The sequence below is a fragment of the Lolium perenne genome, chromosome 6 (genome assembly GCF_019359855.2).
Source record: "Lolium perenne isolate Kyuss_39 chromosome 6, Kyuss_2.0, whole genome shotgun sequence".
Taxonomy (NCBI): Eukaryota; Viridiplantae; Streptophyta; class Magnoliopsida; order Poales; family Poaceae; genus Lolium; species Lolium perenne.
In genome coordinates this window covers 8,575,979-8,593,068 of record NC_067249.2, presented here as the reverse complement: position 1 = coordinate 8,593,068, position 17,090 = coordinate 8,575,979, and the positions used below count along the sequence as shown (strand labels likewise).

The window sequence follows — 17,090 nt, the reverse complement described above, 5'->3', positions numbered from 1 at the left end:
CTATAAAGCCTTTGCTTCTCATTTTGAATTGCCTAAAAAGAATTTTGATAAGTATCATGGACCTTTTAAAGAGGCTTGCATGAAGAATGAAATTGTTGTTAATGATTGCAATAAGCATGCTCAAACTCCTAAGAATGCTATTTCCTATAAGCATGTTAATTTTTGTGGAATACATAGACCTTGTGGAATTAATCAAATCAAAGATGAATATTGTATCCATCATGCTAATGAAAAAACTAGAAAGTGGTTTAGGGCTCTAGATGATCTTGGTAAAAAAGTTTGTGCCCTCTATCCTTTTATTTGTGAAGTTTGCCATGAAGTGGGTCATTTTAATTTTCAATGCTCCTCCAATGATAATTTGAACCCAATGAGTGCTGCAAATTTGTATTGTGATGATGAAATTACTCCTAATCAGCATGATGAACTTACTTTATTTTTGGGGTGTGAAGAACTGTCGAGAAAAATCTCTTTGTTATATATGAGTGATCTTGATATTGATGATGTCCTGCATGGGTGTTTTTCTTATTGCATTGATAATAGCCATACAAATACTTACATACAAAATATTTTAGAAGATGACACCTTGCCAAAATATGATAGGACCGCTGTGTGTTTTCAACTAATTAATGAAAAGGAGGGATCCTCCCAAGTTTCTGCAACATCCCAAAATTTTCAAAATTTTGGAATGTAAAAATAAATAAATTTAGTGATTGAATTGTTTGTCTTTGTTGAAATTTCACATGGAATTAAAACTTTTTGAGTTTTATCTAAAAGCCTTTTTCCAAAATAAGTTTTCACAAAGTATTGTTTTCAAAGTATTTTCAAACCAAACCTATTTTTATTTTATGGTTTTGAAATCGTATAAGATTTTATTTTGAGACGAAAGATCCAAACCTTATTTTGAAATATCAATGCCCAAGTAGCCATATAAAGTGTTATATGCATAATAACATTTTTGTCAATTGGTTTTGACCAAAATTAATTTTATAAAGTCAATTTAGACATTTTGACTTCAATATCAAAATCCATGTTGAAATAAAACCTACGAAAGGTTTCATTTTCGGGACATATTTTAGTTACCCGATTTAATAAAATCCAAAGTATGTTTCCAGTTTTCCTAATATGTCATTAGGCCAAATGCATAAAAATATATCTCTGTATTTTTTTATTTTGGACTGAAAGAGTAATCCTTTGTGTTCCAAAATCATACTGGCACATTATAAATTTTACAAGGTTTATGTGAGTTATTTTGCTGACCTAAATCGATTTATACAAAAGATACCAGAGAAGAATTAAGAAGGAAAAGAAAACAGAACGACCGGCCGGCCGGGCCGGCCAAGCCGGAACCGCGCACGCGCGTACGCGCAAAGCTGAGCGGCCGACCGGCCAGGCAATAGCAGCTCCACTTCTATTCTCGTTCTTTCTTTTTTTTTCTGCTGACGGTGGGACCCATCAAGCATCTTCAACCTCTGGCCGGGTTCCATCTCGCGTACGGAAACCATAGTGAACCAAAATCCACGAAAATCGCAACGAATTCGTGCCCCTTTTCCACGCATAATCGCCCTATAAATAACAATACATATCCTCTATATTTTGCCCCTAAAAAACCCTAATTTTAGCGCCGTCAGGCTGCCAAATTTGCTCGCCGGAGTTCCAAGCCGCCGCCACCATTGGAGCTCGATTCTGAGGCCTCCAAGAGTTCCTGCCTCCTCCTATTTCTTCTAATATGCACATCCTGCTTCGACGCCTCGTCTTGACGCTTTCTCCTCGACTGCAGACCACCGGAGATGCCACCCAACACCACCGGAGTTCGCCGGAGTTCCGACACCGTCCGCCGCCTTCAGCCGCCCATAACCACCACGTGGAACCTGGCTGAACTACGCCGAGAATTCGAACGTGACGGAAAGCGTCTGCTGCTTCACGTCCACGCCTTGACTGTGCCGGAGAACCACCAGAACGTCGTCGTCGTCCACCGCCCGAGCACACCACCACCAGCGCGATCGACATCCTCGAATGCTGCCACCGCTGTAAGGCCAGTATATACACTGTATTAGATTAGATTCAGTTTCATCCTAGGCTGTTAGACTAAATCTGGTGGTCCATGTTAAATTAATTCACTTAACCGGTTCACGCAGTACGATCAATCAGTTCGTGTTATCATCGTGAATGTACTAGCTCATCTCTAACTTTAAAATTCCATATTAAATGATCCATAACTTGGTTTTAGATGATTCTTCTTGCATTGAGTTTATAATTAAATTCTCTATGACTTTCCTGTAGAGAGATTTTCCATCTAATAAACTTTTCCGGACAACTTTTCGTACAACATCAAAATTTAATCGCGACATGTTTAATCTTGTAAAATTCATAACTAATGTTTGGAAACTCGGATTCTAACAAATAATATGTCGTTGAACTCACAAAAATGAGGAGAACACAGTGGTGCAATAAAATTTGACTTTTAAACTGTTCTCGAATATTCAAATTTAAATATGTAAGTTTGAGTATTTTCTGCATGGTTCAAATTCTACAAATTTAAATCAAATGATTCCTCTTGCAAATGAAACTTATTGATGTCCCCTGTCCATTAACATCAGTGCCTAAAACTTGTAAAACAATTTGCAAGTATTCAAGTCTAAATATGAGAACTTGAGTAGTTTCGACATAACTTAAATTCTATAAATCCCTTTAAGATGATTCCTTTTGCAAACGAATTATATTAAAACTCTTCATCCAGTAGCACACATGCTTAGTTTGGTTGATTGTATTCACTTCACATGGTTTTAGATTTGAAGTCATATCCTTCTATGTGTCATACGACACAATCCATAAACCCTACTTGATCATATCCTTTCTTTTGAATATGTGTTACTCATCAATATCCATGGAAACCATTATCATAATTTATTTTTGTAAACATTGGTTTGAAGCTTAAACTCATAATTCATTTTTGCCAAAGTGAACCATATGATCATACCCATCTACCAAAATCTTTTAGATATTTTCATCATGTCCGAGATCATATCTATCCTAATTATATTTTGTAGTTCACCATATTCAAACTACACATGAGTTATTTGAGTAAATTGTGAAAAATCTTATTTATAGATTTTCCGTGTGTAAATGTTGTGGAGACACTCTACACATGTGTTCAAACCTTGACATCCTTTAGAATCTTTGATCCACAACTTAAATACCATTCATGTCTATCCAATCTTATACCATTCGATCATATTTATTAAGCTTGGGCTATTCAAATTACAAGTGAGTCATTTGAATAATTAAATATACCATTAGTTCATACCCAAGTCTATGTGTGAATTTGTGCTACTTTGATAAGTGTTTTCGCACTATGTCAAGTTGCATTTTGAATTGCACTTGCGATGCTTGTGAGAGTTTCTAAAACACAAGCATCATTATAATTATCCATCCTTGAGTAGCAAACAACCATTGACCATAGGTTCTTATCAATCATTTTCCTTCTGAGAACTTGACTTAGATAATGATTTCCTTTCCAAGTGTTTGACTCATCCATTCAATGTCTCAAGTTCATATCTTGCAAGCCATACCCTGCCATACCTTCAATTTCCTAATTAACCATAAATTTAATGAAAACTAAAATACAATGAATGACAAATCTTTCTAATTTGTTGCCTTGCTTGATTTTGTTGTTGTTTGAATGTGTGTTTATGTTCTGTTACTTTTATGTATAGTTGTACGGAGAGATACACGTTTGATTGAGAGAAGAGCAGAATTCTTCAGATACCAAAAAGGCAAGTGTCACACACCGTCTTGTCCTACTATTTTTATATGCACTTTGTAGTTATTTTCAGTAGCTATTCATGTGTAGGATTGTTTTAAATATATATATATTACTATGCTATGATCACCTAGCTATTAGAACAACCACATGTTCAACACTTGTTCTTTGTCGCTACCGTATTGTAGCATGCTTAGCATTGCTATTGTAGATGCGTGGTTGGGATCTCATGATGCGATATGTGGTATTGTGAAAGTATGATTTTATGTAATAAAACAACCTAAGATAATGAATCATCTGGGTGGTAAGTGGTAATGCTTGGTTTATGTTGAGTGGTTACACCGGAGTCATGTCTATGGCGGTCGTGTGTATCACACTTGTGGTTGGCCACCCAGAAACAAAGAGATTTGACAGGTTTCGATTTTAGTAGCTTCCAGTACAACCACATGCTATATGGGCTCTGGCTAGATTGATTAGGTTGCGAGAACTCGACCCAATGTACAGAGGGTGGTAGATATTGGTAGGACGGAGCGCGTCCATTGTGGTTGAGGTATTGCTTCTGAAAGGTCTTGTCCTAGTCGACATCTGTCCATTTGAGCAAAATGCGCATCATGGAAGAAGAACAGACTAGGTCATGTGGGGAATGTGTACAGCCTCTCGAGAGTGTCAAACTAAGTACTTAGCCGTGTCCCCGGTTATGGACATTATGAGCAACTAGAGTCTGGAACTGTTTGGAGGATCTCATCATTCCAATTTCATAATAAAACTTGATGGGACAAACAATGGGTTTAGGAGCATGCAAAGCTAGGTTGTCTTGTGTTTATATGGGCCTATGCTAGCATGTCCGTAGATGTTTAGGAGCATATGAAGCTAACCATCTTGCGACGGCATGGGTTATGCTAATATGTTCCTAGACGATGTTTCTGAAAAATAAAAATTGTTTATAAAAGATAGGGAAACTATTGCTTTTCGCAAAAGATGCTAAACTCCACCTGCCAAATGAGCACGTAGTTTTTAGGCGCCATTTATATATCCACCAAATAGTGACATTTGCCAATACAATTCCAAATGTATTGACCCTGCGTGGCTGCAACGTTTTATGTTGCAGATATTTTGATGAACGAGTGAGGTTCGATGGTTAGGGTTACGAGTCTATACTCGACATGCTCGCCTGTGGCACATGAAGACGAAGGACTCCATGCTGTTATGGTTCGTTGTGAACTCTGATATTGAGCTAGCCTTGTGCTATGCAATTTGTAAGTTATTATGTAATTTGGATCATGCGATGTAATAAAGACCTTTGTTTCTTGGTATTACATCTTAAACTGTGTGTGCTAGCGATTGATCCAGGGACTAGCACTACTAAGCACAGAGATTCAACCCGTACCGGGTCGGATCGCTTCAGTTTCTTCTATTGTTTCTGAAAGTAAACCAGGTTATGCGGACAAGCCACCCTTCAAGCCTCTTCCTCCTAAAGAAGGGAACGAGGAGAAGGAAGAGAAGAAGAAGAAGAAGAAGAAGAAGAGGAAGAAGAAGGGAACGAAGAAGAAGAAGAAGAAGAAGAAGAAGAAGGAGAATAAAAAGAAAGAGGTAACGGCGTATCCCTGCGTGAATGAGATAACGCTAGGTAACCGTAAGTATGTTGCTCCTAATGATTATTGTGATAATGAATCTGAATACGATGATCTTCCTATGCCCTTTACATACATTAGCGATCATGATTTGAATGAGCACACTACTTTTGATATTACAAATCTCTGGGAAACTAATTCTGAAAATGATAATAATTGCCATAGTATCAGTGCTATCCATGCTTCCTCCCATAATGATATAGAAAGCTCTAAGCTTGGGGAAGAGGTTTTTGAAAATCCTTTTGCTACTGATCATTATGTGCTTGATACATCTCCTTCTAATAACAATGATGGTATGGTGACAGATAAACCGACCGTGAAAGATAACTATTCTATTTCTTATGATGACACTGTGCCTCCGACCTTTGATGATTATTATAAAGAATGCTATGATATAGGTTATAACTATCCTTATGAAACTTGTCATAGTTATGATTGGATTGCCAAAAACAATTCCCTTAGTATGCAACTTGTTTACCATGTTCAAATTCTTGATAATAATCCTGCTCCAATTACTATTAATGAGAAGAATTCTTCTTGTGCCAAAATTAATGATACTTCTATGCATATGAACCATGATAAGAATGTTTTAAGTGATGGGTATATTGTGGATTTCATCAATTATGCTACTGAAAGTTATTATGAGAGAGGGAAACATGGTTATAGGCATCTTAATAATATTAAGTTTCCCCTCTTTATGTTGAGAATCTTGAAGTTACTCGTGTTTAATCCTCTTATGCTTGTCACTTTGTTCTTCATGAATTTATTTGTGTACAAGATTCCTCTTCATAGGAAGCATGTTAGACTTAAATGTGTTTTCAATTTGCCTCTTGATGCTCTCTTTTGCTTCAAATACTATTTTTTGCGAGCGCATCATTAAAATTGCTGAGCCCATCTTAATGGCTATAAAGAAAAGAACTTCTTGGGAGATAACCCATGTGTTATTTTGCTACAGTACTTTGTTTTATATTTGTGTCTTGGAAGTTGTTTACTACTGTAGCAACCTCTCCTTATCTTAGTTTTGTGTTTTGTTGTGCCAAGTAAAGTCGTTGATAGTAAGGTTCATACTAGATTTGGATTATTGCGCAGAAACAGATTTCTTTGCTATCACGAATCTGGGCAAAATTCTCTGTAGGTAACTCAGAAAATTATGCCAATTTACGTGAGTGATCCTCGGATATGTACGCAACTTTCATTAAATTTGAGCATTTTCATTTGAGCAAGTCTGGTGCCTCAATAAAATTCGTCTTTACGGACTGTTCAGTTTTGACAGATTCTGCCTTTTATTTCGCATTGCCTCTTTTGCTATGTGGGATGGATTTCTTTGTTCCATTGACTTCCAGTAGCTTTGAGCAATGTCCAGAAGTGTTAAGAATGATTGTGTCACCTCTGAACATGTGATTTTTTGATTAAGCACCAACCCTCTAATGAGTTTGTTTCGAGTTTGGTGTGAAGGAAGTTTTCAAGGGTCTAGAGAGGAGGATGATATACTACGATCAAGAAGAGTGAAAAGTCTAAGCTTGGGGATGCCCCGGTGGTTCATCCCTGCATATTTCAAGAAGACTCAAGCATCTAAGCTTGGGGATGCCCAAGGCATCCCCTTCTTCATCGACAACATTATCAGGTTCCTCCCCTGAAACTATATTTTTATTCGGTCACATCTTATGTACTTTACTTGGAGCGTCTGTTTGTTTTTGTTTTTGTTTTTGTTTGAATAAATGCTTGTGTGGGAGAGAGACACGCTCCGCTGGTTCATATGAACACATGTGTTCTTAGCTTTTAATTTTCATGGCGAAGGTTGAAACTGCTTCATTAAATTTTTATATGGTTGGAATTGGAAAATGATACATGTAGTAATTGCTAAAATGTCTTGGATAATGTGATACTTGGCAATTGTTGTGCTCATGTTTAAGCTCTTGCATCATATACTTTGCACCTATTAATGAAGAAATACATAGAGCTTGCTAAAATTTGGTTTGCATAATTGGTCTCTCTAAGGTCTAGATAATTTCTAGTATTGAGTTTGAACAACAAGGAAGACGGTGTAAAGTCTTATAATGTTTACAATATGTCTTTTATGTGAGTTTTTCTGCACCGGTTCATCCTTGTGTTTGTTTCAAATAACCTTGCTAGCCTAAACCTTGTATCGAGAGGGAATACTTCTCATGCATCCAAAATCCTTGAGCCAACCACTATGCCATTTGTGTCCACCATACCTACCCACTACATGGTATTTTCTGCCATTCCAAGTAAATACTTCATGTGCTACCTTTAAACAATTCAAAATGCTTCTTAATTTGTGTCAATGTTTTATAGCTCATGAGGAAGTATGTGGTGTTTTATCTTTCGATCTTGTCATTTACTTTTGACAGACTTTCACAATGGACTAGTGGCTTCATCCGCTTATCCAATAATTTTGCAAAAAGAGCTGGCAATGGGGTTCCCAGCTCCAATTAATTACAACTTGCATTAATAATTCTCTTCACATGTTTTGCTCTGATTCATCAGTAAGCAACTTAATTTTGCAAATAGACACTCCTTCACGGTATGTGAATGTTGGAAGGCACCCGAGGATTCGGTTAGCCATGGCTTGTGTAAGCAAAAGGTTGGGAGGAGTGTCATCAATAATGAAACTAAAATACATGTGTAAACAAAAGAGAAGAGGGATGATCTACCTTGCTGGTAGAGATAACGTCCTTCATGGAAGCCGCTCTTGAAAGTCTGGTTGATAAGGTAGTTAGAGTACCCATTACCATTCGTTGACAACAACAAACACCTCTCAAAATTTTACTTTTATGCTCTCTATATGATTTCAAAACTTGAAAAGCTCTAGCACATGATTTATCCCTGCTTCCCTCTGCGAAGGGCCATTCTTTTACTTTTATGTTGAGTCAGTTCACCTATTTCTCTCCACCTCAAGAAGCAAACACTTGTGTGAACTGTGCATTGATTCCTACATACTTGCATATTGCACTTGTTATATTACTTTGCATTGACAACTATCCATGAGATATACATGTTACAAGTTGAAAGCAACCGCTGAAACTTAATCTTCCTTTGTGTTGCTTCAATACCTTTACTTTGAATTATTGCTTTATGAGTTAACTCTTATGCAAGACTTGTTGATGCTAGTCTTGAAAGTACTATTCATGAAAAGTCTTTGCTATATGATTCATTTGTTTACTCATGTCATTACCATTGTTTGGATCGCTGCATTCATTACATATGCTTACAATAGTATGGTCAAGGTTATGATGGCATGTCACTTCAGAAATTATCTTTGTTATCGTTTACCTGCTCGAGACGAGCAGGAACTAAGCTTGGGGATGCTGATACGTCTCCGACGTATCGATAATTTCTTATGTTCCATGCCACATTATTGATGATATCTACATGTTTTATGCATACTTTATGTCATATTTATGCATTTTCTGGAACTAACCTATTGACGAGATGACGCAGTGCCAGTTCCTGTTTTCTGCTGTTTTTGGTTTCAGAAATCCTAGTAAGGAAATATTCTCGGAATCGGACGAAATCAACGCCCAGCATCCTATTTTCACACGAAGCTTCCAGAACACCCGAGAGCCGCCAGAGGGGAGCCCTGGTGGGCCCACACTTGTGGCCGGCGTGGCCAGGGGGTAGGGCGCGCCGCCTTGGTGTGTGGCCCCACCAGGACTCCACCGACCTTGCCCTTCCGCCTACTTAAAGCCTCCGTCGCGAAAACCCTAGGAGGATCGACGAAACCCGCAAAAACTTTCCAGAGCCGCCGCCATCGCGAAGCCAAGATCTGGGGGACAGGAGTCTCTGTTCCGGCACGCCGCCGGGACGGGGAAGTGCCCCCGGAAGGCTTCTCCATCGACACCACCGCCATCTTCAACAACGCTGCTGTCTCCCATGAGGAGGGAGTAGTTCTCCATCGAGGCTAAGGGCTGTACCGGTAGCTATGTGGTTCATCTCTCTCTCTCTATGTACTTCAATACAATGATCTCATGAGCTGCCTTACATGATTGAGATCCATATGATGATGATGATTGTAATCTAGATGTCGTTATGCTAGTCAAGTGAATTTTACTTATGTGATCTCCGGAGACTCCTTGTCCCACGTGTGTAAAGGTGACAGTGTGTGCACCGTGTGGGTCTCTTAGGCTATATTTCACAGAATACTTATTCACTGTTATGAATGGCATAGTGAAGTGCTTATTTATATCCCTTTATGATTGCAATGTGTTTTGTATCACTATTCATCTATGTGCTACTCTAGTGATGTTATTAAAGTACTCTATTCCTCCTTCATGATGTAATGGTGACAGTGTGTGCATCATGTAGTACTTGGCATAGTTTATGATTATGATCTCTTGTAGATTATGAAGTTAACTATTACTATGATGGTATTAATGTGATCTATTCCTCCTTTCATAGTATGAAGGTGACAGTGTGCATGCTATGTTAGTAATTGGTATAGTTGTGTTGATCTATCATGCACTCTAAGGTTAATTAAATATGAATATCGAATGTTGTGGAGCTTGTTAACTCCGGCATTGAGGTGCTCTTGTAGCCCTACACAAATAGCGGTGTTCATCATCCAACAAGAGAGTGTAGAGTGGTTTTATTATGTGATCAATGTTGAGAGTGTCCACTAGTGAAAGTACGATCCCTAGGCCTTGTTTCCAATACTGCTATCGCTGCTTGTTTACTGTTCTGCTGCATCTTTACTTACTACACGCCAGCAAGCACTTTTCTGGTGCCGTTGCTACTACTCATACTTATTCATACCACCTGTATTTCACTATCTCTTTGCCGAACTAGTGCACCTATTAGGTGTGTTGGGGACACAAGAGACTTCTTGCTTTGTGGTTGCAGGGTTGCATGAGAGGGATATCTTTGACCTCTTCCTCCCTGAGTTCGATAAACCTTGGGTGATCCACTTAAGGGAAACTTGCTGCTGTTCTACAAACCTCTGCTCTTGGAGGCCCAACACTATCTACAAGAATAGAAGCTCCCGTAGACATCAGTCAGCACCAAGGGGCTCATGCTGCATCAGTCGAATACCCACTCTGATTTATTTTTCATTTTGCTCCAGATATTGTACCATCGCCTATGCAACCAGATGACCGGTACTCCAATTGACAGAGCAAAGATGATCAAACCAAATCAAATCAAATCAGACCAAAACTTCCAGTTCATTGCCACACCATGGCAATGCAGTATGTGGATGTAGAGAAGAGAACCCACAAACCAATCAAGCGGGAAGCACAACACGAAAATGTGAGTTTTGTAGGTTGATGGAACCTGAAGATATCAGTTCATGAGAGACGGATTACCTGTAAATGGCAGTGATGGTTAACTAGATATACTCGCACTACACAGAGTAGTAAGTTGTTATGTTCTAGAAAAATAAAGTAATAACCTTGTTCACGAAGTAGGGAGATGGAGACACATGTATACCTCCTCACCTAAGTAGGCTGGCTCTGGGGAGCTGGGTCTTGTAGTACAATGAGTGGCTCGACTCGTAGAGGGAAGGGTGGTGGTGCTCCTCCAGCCCGTCCCACTCTAGGTTGTCCCACCATTCCTTCTCGCAGTCCACCTTGGGCGGCTTGGTGTTACTCTCGACCGCTGGCAGACGCTTAAGGCTCCAGCAGCCCCTGATCTTGATGATCTCTAGGTTAGGCGCGTACATCCTGCGCCCACAGATGCGCTGCAGCGTGGGGAGCTCGTGCAGGTGGATGCACCTCAGGCTGGGGAATTTTATAACCATATCATCCTGCGCGTGAAGCTCTAGATCCAAAGGGAATACCTCCTTGAGGTCACTGCAGTACACTATCTCTAGTATCTCTAGGGTGTGGAGTGCACACGAGGCGAGTATGTTCCCTCTGGAGAAGGGGAGCACATGGACGAGCCTGGGGCAGTGGTCCAGGTGCAAGAACCTCAGGCGTGGAGCAGTAGTACGAGTATTATTAATTGGCCTGCCCCAGATTTTGCGGAGTTGCACCTCCACATGACTTCCCCTGGGAATAGTGAAGACTGTGTGTAACTTGGGGCACCTCTCGACCCGGCACCACATTAGGTTAGTCCATCCTGATTCTTCCTGATGTACCGGGATACTGGTGATGGACGAGTTATCGTATATGTGCAATGATGTAGCTTCTTCACAGATAAAATCAGGGAATAATAAAGCACTAGTACTAGCACTTGGAGCATCCTCCAAGAGCTTGTTGCCCTGCCTGTTCATCATCACCTTTATGATACAAGTTCTGCGTGAGTCCTGCCAAAGAGTGCTTATCACTTCAACATGGCCATCCTTCGCGACGTCTCTGTACTCGGAGTCCATGATATGTGGTAGTTTGTCACTGCTTGTTCGTTGTATGTTCCTACCACCAAGAATAGCTGAAGAATAGATATCGATATGCAAGTGTGCATTTCTAAAATAACTTCTTACAGGAGAAAGCGACCTAAGGAACCTTGCATCCGTGGAAGAAATCTGCCATCCATCCTTAAAAAGTTTTTCTTTCTGCTGCTGGATGGATTGATCACCCTGTGGATGTGCATGTGTTGATTCCTCTCCGCCAGTTGATGTTGATGTTGAGGTGGTGTCAATCCTCAGCACATACCGCTCTTTTTCCTCTTTTATTACACTCTTTGGCCAAAATATTGCACAGAGCCTCTCGCAACCCAGTAGGATTATCCGCCCGGGGAGTGTGGATTCTACTCCTCGAAGGTCGAGAGTTTTTAATTTTGTGCCTGAGAGATCCAGTTCCTCAAGATCCCACATCGATCCTTTCAACAACAGGTTCTCCAATTCTTTGCAATCCTTGAAAGAGATTATTTTTAACCCATCACATCCATCAATAGTGATGGTCTTAAGGCTACTGTTGCTTGCTGGCCCAGATAAGCTTGTCATGCCTCGGCTGACGGTATTTCCCGAAAACTCAAGAAGCTCTATGTTTTCAATCTCTAAGAACACATCATGTTTGAAGAAGCAGGTGGACTTTGATACACGGAGCTTACGAATGTTACGCACCCTTCCCCGTAGATGGCTCATGTCCCAGTTCTTGGCTCCAATCACGTTTAACTCCCTGAGCTGGGTCATGAGATCTACCACCTCTGTGGACAAGATCTGATCCCAATCTGTGTAGCGAACATCAAGCACCCACAAGCTTTGAAAGCATTGCCACGACATTATGGGGCTCTTGTCCAACTCCTTCTCCTGTTTGTCTGCATCTGACTGGTAACGATCGGTGGTGCTTGTTCTTGTTTGGAGGTCTTGACAGTGCTCAAGACACAGGAATCTCAGGCTATGGCAACAGAGGAAAGGAGGTGATGAGAAACTGAAGGCACACCTTGAGATTTTGAGCACGCTGAGCCTGTGCGAGTGTTGAAACATGTTGTCAAGAATAGCACCAGAGGGGCTCAGTACAAATCCACAAGTTGTTGTTGACATCCAGTATGGCATGACCTCAGCAGAGCTGCCAGCTGAGAGCTGAAAGTCATTAGTCTTGATTCATCATTGTTAAGCTGACTACCCATGTCCAACAACAACTGCACCTCGTGCTGCAGAGCATTGCCAACTTTCCATGCTTGGTCAATGCCTGCAAGTGTAATGATGCCATCACATATCCAATAGTTACTGGCGTGGATATCCCAGTGGTAGTCAATGATGTGAGAGCCAATCCAGGATTGTTTCAGCATATACGAAACACACTTAGCAGCAATTTCTGAATCGATGATGGCATGTCCATGCTTATTCCAGGAAACTTGTGCAGCCTCATGGCGCACTAGATAAGACCAAAACTCCTTCAGATCTCGCTTATCTCTTGAAGCTGAAAGAAGAACATGTGTTGTTGTGCTGTTCTTCACATTGTATATCACCTTGGAGTCAAGCCGGAACCTCCCTCTGAAAGTCCACAACATCTTGCTATTGGCATATTCATATAGAGAAAGACCAGGATTGAATATATCGATCTCCTCATTGCCTCCATTGTGTAGGATCACCAGGAACCTGCAATTCTGCATGGTTTGATAGATCTCAGTGGAAATTTGTGCTATCTCAGCCCGGAAAACCTGGTCTAACCCATTGAAATCATCCTCCTCGTCTTGTTTGTCAAAGATCGCCATCACTGAATCGGTAAGCTTCAGCTGCTCTGCAATTTTCCTCTGCATAGCTCTTCTGCTCTCCCACTTTGAGCAATCAATGTGGATGATTTTTTGAAACTCCAGCCCCGCAGGCCTCATCGAGAGGTCACTTGATACTGCAAGGCGTTTGGCTACGGCTTGCAGGACCGCAGATGCCCCAAGCCCGTTCCAGCCATCAAAATAGATGGCATTCTCTCTGTTGCTGCTTCTTCTAGTGTCCGCCCCAAGCTCACTGAGAATCCTTTCAATGGCGGCATCAATGGTGTCCGCCTTGATAACCTGCATGTGTGTGCAGTGGTGAGGAGAAACTTGGTTCATAGTTCAAACAATGTAATTAATAATAATTAATGAACACATAATAAGTGAGACAAATTGTATTGGACTATTACCAATACTCAGATTTTTAGGACCTGCTGACTGGACATGCCTAATAATGTAGTAGATATGATCCAAACTAATTAGTGAACGTGTTGAATGCTGACAATAAACTCTATCCCAAATTCTACCACAATTAAATACTTTGCAAAGTAAGCTAAGATCGAAGTAAATATATATAAAATGATGAATGGAATAAATGGTGAATTTTGTGTGTAAAAATACCTCTGTACGCATAATGAATTGGTTGGATCCGTCGATCTACAGTATATATATTAATTCCATTTGGGGCTTAAGATCCGATCAACTCTTCAACAATTTTCTGACTTCCTGTAGTCACTGATACACAATCAGCAAGAGGCAAGAGCGACAAATAAAGATACCTTACATAAATCTGAAGCAGACATCATGTAAGGTGAGCTAGTTTCATACCTTGGTTAAGTTAAACAACTGGGGTATGTAGAGAGTATCTCACTCGAGGGACACCAAATAGATTGTTCAGGTGCCACTACCAGATGGACGGATTGGAGAGCCAAAAAGGGTCAACTAACATGCTCTGCCAAAATATTTGGGTCCTTCCTGTGTGTGTGCACAAATGCCTTACAGAATAAAAGAAACTGGTAATATTCTTTCCTTTTGCTTTGATTTCCCTCTTTCATCTTTTTGATTTCACTAAATACAGAAATCAATTCTTTGGTTGTGGCTGGCTAGCTGCAGGGTATAAAGATATAAAGATAAAAGGTTGCAAGGCTGTCTGTTGTTCACTGACCAATCTTCTTGCTAATTGAAAGAGTTGTGTGCATTTCAAGCCACCCGAATTGATTTGCTTTGCCAAACTCTGAAGTAAGGCATCCAGATTTGATTTTCTGACAGTAAGGTGGACACTATTGGGCAAAATGTACTCCTACTAGTTATGTTGCAGAATGTGGCTGATTTCTCTAATCCTATTTATAGCTTGGAGAAATGTGCTACATGGAATCTTCTATAAGACCTACTATAGGGTTTCTTGCTCTCTAATGCAATCTGAGGTTGACTTGCTCGGCGTACCTATATAAACCAGAAAATACTTATACAATGCTAAAAACATTACGCAGACTACTTGCAACAACAATAAAAAAACCTTGTGCTCGCTGAGCCTGTTATGAATCGTGATCCACACAATTTATCCTTGTTCCAAAGCGTCCAAGCAAATTTAGTAATTTAGTACGCACAGAAATACTCATTTTAGCCACACCAAAAGAGAACTTGCTAGCATCAGCCACACCCGAAAATGTTCTAAGGTTACCAGGTATAGTCAAACAGACAGCTTACGATGTGTGAATACTAGCTTTCTTAGAGGCTGCCAAGGTGGGGCACGATAAGACAAATAGGCCTGATGCAGAAGCCGAGTGTGAGAACTATCATTATGTAGAAATGAGGCGCACTTTTGCTAATTGTTTTACGTTGACAGAAGTTGTTAAAACAAGCAAAACAAATCGTACATGCATAACATTGAATCGTTAAAAATATTATAATTTTCAAGGCACGGTCTGAACATTTCTAAATACGACACACTTTTGCTTGCGCCTTCAATTATATTTGTCAGATATGGTTGGTCAGAATTCAGAAATACTACATGATCAATGCTGAACATATGCATTTTTCCGTACATGGATGGTTCTGCAGCGCCGAGGACACTCTGCAGTTAGGTCTAGCAAGCAAGAGACACAGACGTATGCTTCTGCTAAGTTGTGAGCTCAAATGTGATGGGTTGTACTGCTGTGAACCTTCAGTGACCAGCACCGGTGATAAATTCGAGCATCACAATAGACAAGACAACCAATCCACACCACAAGCGAGCTTGAAGAATGAGGGCAAATTAAATTTGAGGTTCCTAGTAGTACTATCTATCACATCACAAGAAGTTCTAACAGTGAGCAAGCATAAGCAAGGTGCACCGATACAGGGAGAGGCTTCTACGGCATCGAGACGCTGCGACGCCGGAGGAGATGCGGAGGGGCGTCGGAGCGCGTCGCCGCCGACGGAGATGCAGAGGGGCGACGTCGCCGAGACCCCGCCATATCTCCAGATGAACACGGGCCTGCCCGGTACATCGATTCGCGGCACATTACATGATAGGGCTAGACCGGCGGCGCCGGCGTGGTTCTACCGTTGCGGGACTGCTTCGCCGCCGACGGAGCGGACGGTCGTATTTTCAGGGGAGGAACACGGCCCACCATGCACGAGGCCTCTCCAACCTTCCACGCGTCGATGCCTAGCCCAGGAACAAGGCCCAGCCACGCCCCTTCCCATTAAAGCCCCTTCTTCTGGTAAAAAATTTAAAGCCCCTTGTGTCCATTTGGAAGAGAGACACGTTTGTATTTAGACGTCTTGCTCGAACACAATTTGTTTCAAAAACGTAGGCAAACGCCTTGCCTCATTCCATTAATTAAGAAGAAAGTGTTTAATTTTTAGGAGAAAATCGAGCGAAAACCAACAATACACACTTAGCACCCCAGCCAACCTGGCCACCCACACGGAGCACACACGCCATCGAGAAGAAAGATCATCGTTGAGGATGTCATTGAGAGTCATCATCGTCACTCCTCCACCCTCGCCGCAAACGACATAGGAGCCCAAGTGAGCCTATGCCAAACAGTCGACCCCCAAGCACATCGACGACGAGGCAGCTCCGACTTCAACCGTGACCTTCATAGGAGAAAGTTGCACGCCTTGCACCGACGCAAGCACTAATCAGGTGGCATCGTTGCCACAAGTCGCCTCGCAGCTCCGACTTCGCCATCACGGCAGGGGTGACGAAGGACATGCCGTAGCTCCGGTCCGCTCACCAATGTCATCGTTGCCACGCAGCCCACGACGCCAACACCAACCATCTTCCACGGATCCCTCTGACCTAAGCAGCTCCAAATCGATGCCCTCAAGAGGGAATACGACACAAGAGCGCCGCCATCGACCGATCACGACGGATCTAGGGATTTCCCCGGAGCTTTCCCAGACAAGATGACAAAACATCACCTCGGCGATGCCTTCAAAAAGGAAGCGGTGCCCGAAACCAACGCCATCATGCAGCAAATGAGTACGCTGACTCTGAGCAGCTGGGCCTTGTAGTGCAGCGAATGTCCTGACTTGTAAAGGAAAGGGTGGTGGTGTTCCTCCAACCTGTCCATGTCCCACTCCAGGATGTCCCACCATTC

General features: G+C 41.4%; 1 long non-coding RNA gene and 1 other non-coding gene across 2 annotated transcripts; one reads left to right on the top strand and one right to left on the bottom strand.

Moving 5' to 3' along the window:
- Positions 1-1,558: 1,558 nt before the first annotated feature.
- Positions 1,559-5,073, top strand: LOC127308975 (uncharacterized). The gene is made up of 4 exons (XR_007856901.2): positions 1,559-1,698; positions 1,778-2,027; positions 3,714-3,773; positions 4,869-5,073. It is a non-coding gene; the product is annotated as an uncharacterized lncRNA (long non-coding RNA).
- Positions 5,074-10,825: 5,752 nt separating this feature from the next.
- On the bottom strand, positions 10,826-16,109 carry LOC127310834 (uncharacterized). The gene is made up of 3 exons (XR_011746410.1): positions 14,329-16,109; positions 14,122-14,226; positions 10,826-13,800 (listed from the first exon to the last, which is right to left on the bottom strand). It is a non-coding gene; the product is annotated as an uncharacterized protein (transcript).
- Positions 16,110-17,090: the final 981 nt, after the last annotated feature.